Genomic DNA, 12,844 nt, shown 5'->3' with positions numbered 1-12,844 from the left:
CAGTCATCAAAGAAAAATGGTAAGTGAGTAACCATGTAAAGATCAGCTGCAGGGAGACCACGGCAATACTGGTGACTAGTCCATTGCAATCTGCTTTTCTTTTCTTGGACACAGCTTCTAGCCCTAAGAGGAGGTATGGGGCTGGGCAACAGCAAAGTATGTAATACTCTACCAGGGTTCCTCAAGAGGTTTCTAGGGGTTCCTTGAGCAATGGGCAATTTCTGCCTCTCAGATAAGTTCCCAATAATACCATTGTTCCTTTTAGCTATCTGTAAGGGGGTATTTCTTTCCAATGATGACAAGAGTAAAGTGGGGTACACACTAGTAGAAAATCTGCCGAAAATTCCCATCCGAGGTAAAATCGCTCGATTTTCGGCTAGTGTGTACACAACTTTCAGCAGCCAATGCTGACATTTTCAACAAAAGAAAACGGAGGGACAAACACCAAAATTTTTATCGTCCGTCCCCAGACGACCAATTTTCGTTTAATGTGTAAGCAGTACGTCGGTGAAAAATCAGATACGAAAGACCACGCATGATCTGAAGTTGCTGACAACCCGGGAGTCTAGGAACAAATGTCCCAAAAGAAAAAAAAGAAATTCCGTGAACATTATGCACTGTCAACTAAAAACGGTTATGAGCGCTGAGCACGAGAGAGAAAAATCAGAGGATATTTCGTCCGATTTCCTTCAAGTGTGTCCGGCCCTTTAGGAGCATTCTTCCCTCTGACTGTCACACTAATGTCTCATGAGTTGTAGATTTTTTATTTTTAGCAGGGGTTCCCTGAGACCAGAAATTTGTTTCAAGGGTTCCTCTGTGTTAAAATGGTTGCGAAACGCTGCCCTTTAGCCTTTAACCACTTGCTTACTGGGCACTTTTACCCCCTTCCTGCCCATGCCAATTTTCAGCATTCAGCGCTGTCGCACTTTGAATGGCAATTGCGCGATCATGCATCACTATACCCAAATTACATTTTTATAATTTTTTTCACACAAATAGAGCTTTCTTTTGATGGTATTTATTCGCCACTGGGTTTTTTTTTTTTTTGGTTAAACAAGAAAAGACTGAAAATTTTGAAAAAAAAAAAATTTTGCATACAGGCAGTTTTCCTCCTTCAGTGCCGGTTCACACTGAAGCAGCACAACCTCGGGGGGCAACCTGTAAAGTCGCGTGCACTGCTGTACGGTGCGACTTGCAGGGACTTCCATTATGTGAAGTCCCTGCAAGTCGCTCCGAGGTCGCCCCAGAGTAGTACAGGACCCTTTTTCTAAGTCAGAGCGACTTGTGTCGCTCCTATTAGAACGGGTCCTGTACTACTCAATGGACAGCGGCATACTGCGACTTGTCAGGCTGACAAGTCGCCTGACAAGTCACAGCAGTGTGAATGGGCTCTCACTGATATGCGCGGATAAGGCTGCACTAATGGGCAATAATGAGGTGGCACTAATGGGCACCGCTTGGGACTGTACTGATTATCAGTGCTGATGTCCTTTTAACACAAGCCGGTTATCGGCTCTCTTTCTCTCCCCTCATGCATTCAGCGTGAGGAAAGAAAAGCCGATAACCGGCTTGTGTTTACTTCTGTCATCAGCTGTCATTGGACACAGCTGATCACGTAGCAAAGGGCTGTTGTGATTGGCCCTTTACCCAAAGGACTCAGCGGTCACAGAACGCCCCACCCGCACCACAGCGAGATCATGGGAGAACGCCAATAGATGCCCTCCTGGCAAAGTAAGCCCACGCAGTAGCCTCAAGTGTCCCAATTGAGATTTTTTATTTAGATTTTAAACACTGTATTCCTATAGAGGAGATCTCTTTTCCTCCTGTTCGGACACTATCACCTAGGCAGGAAATGAGGGGAAATCTCCGCGGTAGGGTCACATACCGCAATACAATTCTGACAGCAGTTCTAAACATTAGAAAAGGTTTTATCGCTGCCTGTAAACCCGTTAAGGAATTTCCCCTTACATGCAAGACAAGAAGTGGGGCGCTTCTCCCTCATTTCCTCTTCTTTCAATTAGAAAGGAAGAAAGCAGAAATCTCCCAAATGAGGGGGCTCATACATTAATAAAATCTGACAGAAAGAACGATTGATTGGTGAACAGATTTTTATCTTCTGTCTATGGGGGCCCTTAGTCATGAAACAAACATGGAAGTGGAAATTCTGTAGAATTTAAACGATGGCACAGTAATGACAAATATAGCTTTGTAACTTCCTCTGCCAGAAACGCCCCCCACATGACAAGTGCTCCCTGGAACAATAAGATGATAAACAGACAGTCAGCTGAATCCATTCGTTTGATCACAGTGCTCCCGACAAAATTACATGTTCTTTAGAAGTTTCTGCATGCATCTCATTTCCACATTAAATGTAGCTTGAAATGTTTGTACATAGATGCAGCTGCTCACAGAAGGCACAGCCACAGTCTAGGCTCCTCCACCAGCCCATCAAGCTGAAGGACGTCAAGAAGGTTCTGTTCACCGAGATGATGACACAATGTTCAGAACAAAATGATGTCTTCCAAAGTCATTGTATTCTGACTGATAATGGAAATTGTGGATCATTGGATTTGGCATAAAGGGATACTAAACACACACTTTAATTTACATTTTCCCTTCTATTTCTCTATGTAGATAATGGCACCGTAATTATTTTAATAAAACATCATCTACGTACCTTTTTTCCTAAGTGATATACAGTGGTCACATGACCCAGATCTTCCCAGCCTGTCTGCAGGGAAATATAAGCAGCTTCTATTTCTCTGCTGCTGGTCACAGCCTTTGCAATACAGAGTAAAAAATAATAAATATCTAACCACTTCAGCCCCGGACGGTTTACCCCCCTTCATAACCAGGCCATTTTATACGCTACGGCCCTGCGTTACTTTAACTGACAATTGCACGGTCGTGTGACACTGTACCTAAAAATATTCTTTTTTTTCCCCACAAATACAGGTAGAGCTTTCTTTTGATGGTATTTGATCACTGGTGGTTTGATCTGTGGTTTTATTTTTTTTTTTTTTTTTTTTGCGCCATAAGCAAAAAAGAAAAAAGGATTTTGAAAAAAAAAAAAAAAAAAAAGGTTTACTTTATGCTATAAAACATACCCGATGAAGAAAGTAAAAAATCAAATGTATTTATAAATTTAGGCCAATATGTATTCTGCTACATATATAGGTAAAAAAAATCCCAATGAGTGTATATTGATTGGTTTGCACCAAAATTTATAGCGTCTTCAAACTATGCAATATTTTTTATGGAATTTTTATTTATTTACTAGTTATGGCTTTGATCAGCAATTGTTAGTGGGACTTCGACATTGCGGTTGACAAATTGGAAACCTGACACTTTTTGGGGACCAGTGACACTAATACAATGGCTAGATTATAGTTCAGATAGCTCATTAAAAACATAGTTTTGATAAATCTAAAAAAGACGGTACAGAGATTGCACAGCTGCATTGCAAAGTGTGTGGTGAGCTTCAAGTAGTTGAAGTTTCTTTCTGCATCAAGGTAAAAAAACCTTCAGTGTGCAGCTCCCCCTCCCCCCCCCCCCCTTCAGTCCTTCCTAATACTTACATAAGCCCAATCTCCATCCAGCGATGTGCACGAGAGCCGAGGCTCTCCTGGGTCTCTCAGTCCTCATTGACTAAGATGCAGCAACAAGAGCCATTGGCTCCCGCTGCTGTCAAACTCAGTGAGCCAATGAGGAGAGAGAGGGCGAGAGGGGGTGGGGCAGAGCCACAGCTCCGTGTCTGAATGGACACACACAGAGCAGGGGCTCAGCTCGGGTGCCCCCATAGGAAGCTGCTTGCAGTGGGGGGGCACTCAGTAGGAGGGAGTGGCCAGGAGCACCAGCAAGGGACCCGAGAAGAGGAAGATCTGGGCTGCTCTGTGCAAAACCATAACAAAGAGCAGGTAAGTATAAGTCCCCGTTCACATTAGGTCGCTCCGACTTCGGGGGCGACCTGTGAAGTCGTGTACACCGCGACTTCGGCGCGACTTGCATGGTTTTCATCTAATGAATGTCTATGCAAGTCGCCTCCAGGTCAACCCGAAGTAGTACAGGACCCTTTTTCGAAGGCTGACCATACACTATACAATTTTCTTGTTCAACTTTCCTTTAGATTTACCAAATCCATGTAATGTAGGGTCAAACCTAAACACTTTCAATTTGTATGCAATCAGGCAGGCCCTTGCACTACATAGTTTAAGGTAAATCTAAAGGAAATTGAATAAGAAAATTGTATAGTGTATGGCCAGCCTAAGTCGTAGCGACTTGTGTAGCTCCTATTAGAACCAGTCCTGTACTACTCAAAAGAACCCGACGGTGCTGACCAAGTCGCCTGGCAAGTCGTAATAGTGTGAACCGGCTCTAGCATGTTTGTTATTTTTAAACAAAAAAAAAAAAACAAGACTTTAATATCACTTTAAGGCTCGGTTCACATTTATGCGATGCGGGAAGGCTGCGAATTCGCAGCCTGTTCCCGCATCGCACACGCACCCCCGGCAGTTCACACTGCCATATGCGATACGCTGGGGGTGTCAATGTAATCTTAACGACACCCCCAGTTTGATCGCATATTGCAGTGCGATCGTGCAGTTCGCACAGGAGCGGATCGCACAAGTGTGAACCGCTGTGCGATCCGATCCTGATGCGGCTGCAAAAATGCCTCCTGTGCGTGTTTGCTCCGGGTGCGATGCGAGTTTAGCCATACAAAGTGTATGGCTAAACTCGCACCGCACAGCTGATCACATGTAATGTCGGAGCAGTGCGCTCCAACATTACATGCGAACCCGGCACTCGCAGAAGTGTGAACCGGGGCTAAGGCAAGGAAGGGAAAGCTGCATGTAGACCAGGGATCCTCAAACTACGGCCCTCCAGCTGTTGTGGAACTACACATCCCATGAGGCATTGTAAAACTCTGACATTGACATGCACATACATGGCTAGGTATGATGGGAATTGTAGTTCCTGAACAACTGGAGGGCCATAGTCTGAAGACCCCTGATGTAGACTATCCTGACAGAGGAAGAGAATCAAGTCACTATGGGTGGCCATTACAGCAGTGTCTGAACAAAAAACACGTACAAGTATTGAGTATGTAGGCTGTTTTCCTGTGGTACATATAAAGCCAACCCACTGATATGGGTTGTACAGGGGAGGCGCGGCATGTCGCTACAACACACCAAATGGTTTACTTCTTTTCATTAGTTATTGAAATGTCACAAAATCACAATTCCTCCAAACACAGAAACCATGATATCAATGACAAAAAAAGCCACTACCTGGCCAATAAGAGTCTAAGTCCCGGTTCACACTAAGGCGACCTGTGAGGCGACCTGGTCGCCTCACAGGTCGCCTCCCATAGGGAAGCTGCGGACCCGTTCTAATAGGAGCGACACAAGTCGCTCCGACTTAGAAAAAGGGTCCGGAGCTTCTTTGGGGCGACCAGGAGGCGACTGCCATAGACTTCAATGTTATGAAGTCCGTGGCGGCCGCTCCGAGGTCGCGGCGCGCTGCTCGCACCGCGACCTCGGAGGTCGCGTGCGAAGTAGCGTCACCCCTATGTGAACGGGGCCTTAAGGCCCGTACACACGTTCAGAAAATCGTATGAAAACGATCACTTTCAAATCGTTCGTACGATAATCTGATTGTTAGTACACAGCTTTCGAGAGCCGATCACAACAATTTATGTAAAGTTATCCAATGGGACAAGCAGGAAAGTTTCTTGTAGGATACCAGATCGTACAATTTTGATTTAATCAGTACAGTTGTCAACAAAAAATACAAATACATGACATCACTTTCAAATTTTTATTCTGCCGTACAAGAATTTTCATAACTTTAGTAACCACTTTATTTTGGATAGGAGATTAGCATGCAAAAAAAAAAACAGGTGATCATTTGTTCAAAAATGTCATCGTGTATACCAGGCATCAGAGCCTTTGCAGGACTTTTACACATCCAGTACCCAAAAAATGCATCGCTAAACGCACTGGGCCATCCTCTAGTCCAGCTTTTCTCAAACAGGATTCCTTCAGATCAGATTCTCAAATAGGAACCCCTAGGATTCCTCCAAAGGTTGGTAGGGGTTCCTTGAGCAATGGGCGATTCCTGCCTCTCAGGTAGGTAACCACTGACTCCAATGAACGTTTTAGTTTTCTGTAAGGAGCATTATTCCCGGTAACCAATGTACTGTGAGCGCTTGATAATAAAGTTATTACTAGGGGTTACCCTTTCCTAGAACGTTATTTTAAGGGTTCCTCCAAGTTAAAAAAGTTGGGCAATGAGACATTTCTGCATCAAGGAGAAGAAACCAGAGACACCAATTCTCTTTTTAGCTATCTGTAAGGCTTCAAGTTCATTTATCACAGCCATGTTTAGGAGAGGAAGGTTGAAGCCCACCTAACCACAGCAACTCCGAAAATCAGCTAATAGCCTATGTGTACATTGACACATATAGGTTGTTTTACTAAAGGCAAATCCACTGTGCACTGGAACTCTAATTGGAAGTGCAGTCGCTGTAGATCTGAGGGGGGACATGCAAAGAAAATAAAAAACAGCATTTTTGCTTGCACATGATTGGATGATAGAAATGAGCTTCCCCTCATTTCAGATCTTCCCCTCAGATCTACAGCAACTGCACTTCCACGTGCACTGTGGTTATGCCTTTAGTAAATAAAGCCCATAGGCTTTTACGGAGTCGAGTTTAGGAGCTGTCAGTGTAGGCTAGTGTACATGAAGCCTTAGGAGGGCATTCTTCCCAATAACCACCAGGCCAATGTACCACAAACTGTAGACATAGTAATTATGGTCAGGGGTTCCTTGAGATCTTAACGTTATTTCAGGGGTGCTTTTGTGTTAAAAAGGTTCAGAAAGGCCACAATAGTCCAAGAGAATCCTCAAGCATCCTGTTCACAGCAGTACACAATCCACCAGCCAATGAGAACAACAATGACAAGACTAGGTAATCATTTAGCCAATGAGAGTATCACAATAAGATGAGGCCATCCTGAAATCAAGGAGAGCCTTGGAACATTAACCACTTGCCAACTGCCGCCCGACTATATACGGTGGCAGTCAGCCCCTCACAGGCAAAGTGACGTAGGACTACGTCACTAGCCTATGAGGCTCTGGGGAGTGAGCGCGCGCCGCCGGATGCGTGCTCCCGCTCGGTCACGGACCCCCCCGCGCGTGTGCCCGGCGGACCCGATGTTACAGCGGGAGAAAGGCAGGCGGCTAATGTAAACACAGCCGCCTGTCATTCTTCCCTGTGTAAGAATGGAGATCACACGGTTCTGCTATGTAGGACCGTTGATCACTGTTCTCACAGCTCAAGCCACAGCCAATCACAGTTAGAAACATGCTCCTAGGGACACACTTAACCCCTCCCTCTAAAAAAAAGTTAACCCCTTCCCTGCCAGTGTCATTTTTACAGTAACAGTGCATATGTATAGCACTGATTACTGTAGTAATGTCACTGGTAACCCAAAAGTGTCAAAAATGTCAGTCAAGGGTCCGATCTGTCCGCCCCAATGTCGCAGTCCCGCAAAAAAAAACGTAGATCGCCGCCATTACTCGTAAAAAAAAAAAAAAACAAAAATGACAAAAATCTTTCCCTTAGTTAGTAAACGCAATAACTTTTGCGCAAACCAATCAAAATGCGCTTTTTGCGATTATTTTTTACCAAAAATATGTAGCATAAAACAAATTGGCCTAAAATGTTAAAAAATTTAGATTTTTACATTTTTTTGGAGGGAATTTCATATAAAAAATGTGAAAAATAGTTATTTTTGCCGCTCTTTTTTTGTTTATAGCGCATGAACAAAAAAAAAAAAAAATCGCACAGGTGATCAAATACCACCAAAAGAAAGCTCTGTTTGTGGGGGGGAAAAAAGGATGTCAAATTTGTTTGGGTACAGCGTCGCATGACCGCGCAATTGTCCGTTAAAGTCACGCAGTGCCGAATCGCAAAATAGGCCCTGGTCAGGAAGGGGGTAAAATCTTCCGGGGCTTAAGTGGTTAAGAAACATACTGAGATACAAGCAAATGATCAGAACACTTACATGAATAACTTACCTGGAGCCAAACCATATCAATAGAAGGGGAAAAAACACTAGATGTAATCTACAAGGAAAGAACCAGTATCCGAACACTGAACACAATCAGGATATAAATAGAAGCCACCCAAATGCAATAGAATTGACCCACCTGATCATGATACTCGGCTTGCCTGGATGCTATAAACCTGCTAAGCTAGAAGTATCTGTTCTGCAGGTGAATGAAGCAGGTCTGGCCCCTTGACCAGAACATGCATCACTGCTCTAGCTCTTCCTTATCAGCACGGTCAGTGATGGAGCAGCTGCTGCAGAACACACTGAACTCCACAGCGTGGACTACAGCAGATTATTTGATTGGGTGGAAATATCATCTGTATTTACCAGCACATTTCACAATCACAAACCTCTGCCTTCCTCTCCTCCCTTTACATTCAGATTCACCCTTTCTTGGCTGAGATCTAAGCTTTTTGCTTGATTATCCTATGGCAGAAGCAATAGCTGCCTATCCTCCTGCATCACTACCCTACATATAATGAAAGGACGATCAGACCCTGACAGTGTCGGAAAGAACTGCCAGTGGCGTCTCTAGCAACCAGGTTTTTTTTTACTCTGCCCTACAAAAAAAAAAAAAACACAGGATCCCTTTTGAGCCTTCCCTTTTATACTGTCAAAGATGAACAAACTGCAGCCAATTAGTTTCAAGCTGTCATTTTTCCACTGCTAGCTTAAAAATAAAGATTTGCACTGCAATACACCGCACTATCTGCGGTGCCACTTATTCAGAACAGAATTCTGATGCACATTACAGTAGGTATAACTGAGGGGAATTGGCGAAGACCCGAGCAGTCAGATTCGGGGGCAGCTTCATGACAACCAACCAGCTTCTAGCATTCATTTTCAAACTTAACTCAACAAACTGAAGCTAGAAACTGATTGTTCAGCTAATCAAGATTCTGTTTATTCTGGTTCTTGTAAATTCACCCACCATGAGTTGCGGTGCACCCCATTTGGCAGGTCTTTTTGCTGTGTATTGGCTTTTTACACCTGTGTCCAGGTTCATTGCATTAAGTCCCCGTTCACATAGGGGCGACGCTACTTCCAGGGGCGACCTCCGAGGTCGAGAGCGACCGCCAGGGACTTCATAACATTGAAGTCTATGGCGGTCGCCTCCTGGTCGCCCCAAAGAAGCTCCGGACCCTTTTTCTAAGTCGGAGCGACTTGTGTCGCTCCTATTAGAACGGATCCGCAGCTTCCCTATGGAAGGCGACCTGCGGCGACCTGTGAGGCGACCAGGTCGCCTCACAGGTCGCCTAAGTGTGAACGGGGGCTCAGACAGTCTGTTCAAATAAATGGGTCAACAATGCACCAAACAAAAAAAGAAACGAAAATTTACTATTTTTTGCCAACATCGTGCACTACACATGGTAGTACATTACTGTGTGTTGTGGCATGCTGCTCAAGCGGTTTTGCGTAAAAATAAATAAATAAAAAAAATATTGATTGAGTGGCATTGCAATTGATGTGCTATTCCAAATGAATGGCAGAGCAACGTGCTAACGCACAGATCGTTCAGTAACCAACTGCAATGGAACACCACAATAAACCCGGCCATAGAAAGAGTGATTTTCTTTCCTGCAACCACGGAAAGACTTCTCCAATGGAAGAACATGGTGATTATTGCTAGCGGCTAGAATAGTCCATAATAAATCAATCAACTTGGGTACATTTAGTCTGCCCATGCATGGTTGGAATCTCGCATGATTCCTGCTGAACGTCTAGGACTGGTTTTAGTGTCGATGCACATATCAGCTTTTAGAGGAGTTTAGGAGCAGCAGAGTTTGGAGGCAGTAAGGAGTTCCTTCTCATGAATGCAGAAGAATCGTGTCCAGGAGAGGAGCTTTCGGGCAAAAAAAAGCCAAAACGTGTCTAAACATGCCTAAGTGCTAAGCGTGTTTAGCAATTTATTAATTTCAGTGGAGACAATACAAATTCTGGCCAAGAAAATAAATAAAATGCCCAAACACCAACCGAAGTTAAACTCTGCTAAACTGGTTTGAAAAAAAAAAAAACGCAGTATGGGTGAGTTTTTAATGCTGATTTTAGCCTGTCACAATAAATCAATGTGTATGAGGCCTAAGAAAGGGGTCATAGAGTAATTTGCAACAGCAGAACAGGGGGATAACACAGCGCAGGTCAGTTGTCTTCTGAAATTTGCGCTGCAGTGCCGTGTATTGTATATAGGGGCAGCATTACCTGCCTTAAAGCGGAGTTCCACCCATTTTTAATAGGTTGGAATACATAGCTGTATGTAATCCCCTTTAAAACGGCTTTTACCAATGGAAACTTTTTTTTTTTTTTTTTGCTAGTAAGTACCTTAATTTCGGCATTATTGCTCCTCTCCTCACTTCCTGGTCCGATCGGCGATGACGTCATTCGGCGATCCGCAGTGTCTGCTGGGATGTATTCAATTCCAGAAATCTCGGAGTAGCTGTATCTGTACTGAGCCGTGCCTGCCCCGCCTCCGCCCCGCCTCCTCTCATTGAGTTGCATTGTATGAATGTATTAAGGCCGTTCTCTGCCCCGCCTCCGCCCCGCCTCCTCTTACAAATCAATGAGAGGAGGCGGGGCAGAGGCGGGGCAGAGAACAGCCTTAATACATTCATACAATGCAACTCAATGAGAGGAGGCGGGGCAGAGGCGGGGCAGAGAACAGCCTTAATACATTCATACAATGCAACTCAATGAGAGGAGGCGGGGCGGAGGCGGGGCAGAGAACAGCCTTAATACATTCATACAATGCAACTCAATTAGAGGAGGCGGGGCGGAGGCGGGGCAGGCACGGCTCAGTACAGATACAGCTACTGCGAGATTTCTGGAATAGAATACATCCCAGCAGACACTGCGGATCGCCGAATGACGTCATCGCCGATCGGACCAGGAAGTGAGGAGAGGAGCAATAATGCTGAAATTAAGGTATTTACTAGCAAAAAAAAAAAAAAAAAAAAAAAAAAAAAAAAAAAAAGTTTCCATTGGTAAAAGCCATTTTAAAGGGGATTACATAGATCTAAAGTTCCAAAAATGGGTGGAACTCCACTTTAAGACCAGTCTCTCTCAAACTTTTTATTTGAGATGAACCCTTAAAGGTTAGGTCTTGGGGTATCCCTGATAAAACCTATTCATTGGAGGTCAATGCAAAAAATGCCTTTTTCATTGGTGGCCAGTGGAAAGAAAGCCATCCCATGGTTATGGTAAAAATATCACCCTTACAAACAGCTAACAAGATCAGTGGTGTCCTGCAGCTGGCTCTGCCAATTGGCATTTGCCACAAAACTAAAGCAGCCCAGAGAATATGCAAGTATCTTTCCGTCCCCCACCTGTGGAAGGAAAGAATTGCTCGATTCCCCTATCAGCATATTTAGCGTTGATGGTGGAATGCCTCCCCTAGTGCTATTGTGCTCTACAGCGGGGAGCCTTCAGTGCTTGCATATAATAAAATAAATATAAATATATAGTATACAAAATACAACAGACTGGTTGTACTGAAGTTGATCGAAGGTTTAACTTTACTACAATCAGCCTGCCCATAGATGGATCAAATTTCAGCCAAGCCCTGCTGAACCAATCGAGATTTGATCCATCTATGGCCAGCTTAAAGCCAAAGTAAACCCATCGATTTAAGGGTCCTTTCACACAAGCGGTGTGCCCGGTGGACTCCGTTTTGCTCAGCGGGGATCGATCCACCGATGACAGGTCCGTCTTTGCTTACTTTGCAGAGACAGAACTGTCAGAGCTCCGCTCTCCTTTAAGGGAGATCAGATAAAAATGGACCGCCTGCCCGTTTTCAACCGATCCTCCAGACAGATGGAAAATAGGGTTTCCATCTGTCTGGATTTCACGGACAGCATTGAATCGGATAGCAGTGGAGATGTCTCTGCTGACATCCGCTGCTCCATAGAGGTGCAAGGAGCATCCAATCAGGCCCGCTTGAAAAAGTGACAGGTGGACCTGATTGGAAAGCCCGTGTGAAAGGGGCCTAACAGGTTAAAAAAAAGTTACATTTCCAACATGAGGGAATATAATGGTCACATTGGTTGTGCTCTCAAAGAAACCGTCAAAACCATTCAATGGCTGGTGTCATAACTGATCACATGTGCAGCATCATGGCAGTTGAAGAGGCTAAGATGGCAGCTTCCTTGGTTAAAAAGATAGGAGGGTTCACTTGCACTTTAATTCTAATGGCAGGTCAATGAGCCGAAGCTTTATTGAATCCCTAGCAACCTCTGGAGGAACTCTATTGATAATGGCCGTTTTAGATGCTTATATCCAGATGGGACTAAGATGGCTATCCTTACAAACATACAAGATACAAACCAGTACAATACCTATTGCTAATATTTTCAGCTGTACTTTAAGTAAATAAACCTAGCTACCCTCTCAACTATAACTCTGTCCTTACACGAGAGCTCACCACCTCCCATATTCATCAGCAGCCTCATCTGATGCACTTGGTGAACCTTGCTTCATAAAAGGACCACGGAATGTACAACAGTCTGACCGGACTGCAATGAACATTTGAGGCATGTTGTCATTTGCAAATAATTTTTATTATTATATTAAGTCTTATGGACTGATCACATTCAACAAATGGGAGAGATACAAGCCAACTCACATCTCCATTCACTTCAAACTTATGGTGCTTATCTTAGAAAAGTAGTCTAACTTGTTTATAGCTGATAAGCCAAAACCACATGAAACCAAACAACGCAACAAAATAAGTAATG

At 44.1% G+C, this 12,844-nt stretch overlaps 1 protein-coding gene across 3 annotated transcripts in view; it reads right to left on the bottom strand.

The window, feature by feature from the left end:
* ITSN2 (intersectin 2) overlaps positions 1-12,844 on the bottom strand; it is a 392,176-nt gene that overhangs the window by 326,416 nt on the left and 52,916 nt on the right. Inside the window, exon 1 of one of the 3 annotated variants that reach the window (XM_082251746.1) lies at positions 8,215-8,378. The exons of the other annotated variants lie outside the window; for them this stretch is intronic. The gene's annotated coding sequence lies outside the window, so the exon portion shown is untranslated. Of the gene's footprint in view, positions 1-8,214; positions 8,379-12,844 lie in introns of those variants that run through there. 3 annotated transcript variants of the gene reach the window in all.

This window comes from Pelophylax lessonae, assembly GCF_965119305.1.
Source record: "Pelophylax lessonae genome assembly, chromosome: 3".
Lineage (NCBI taxonomy): Eukaryota > Metazoa > Chordata > Amphibia > Anura > Ranidae > Pelophylax > Pelophylax lessonae.
Note: the sequence above shows the minus strand (reverse complement) of the source record. Positions and strands in the feature narration are given on the sequence as shown.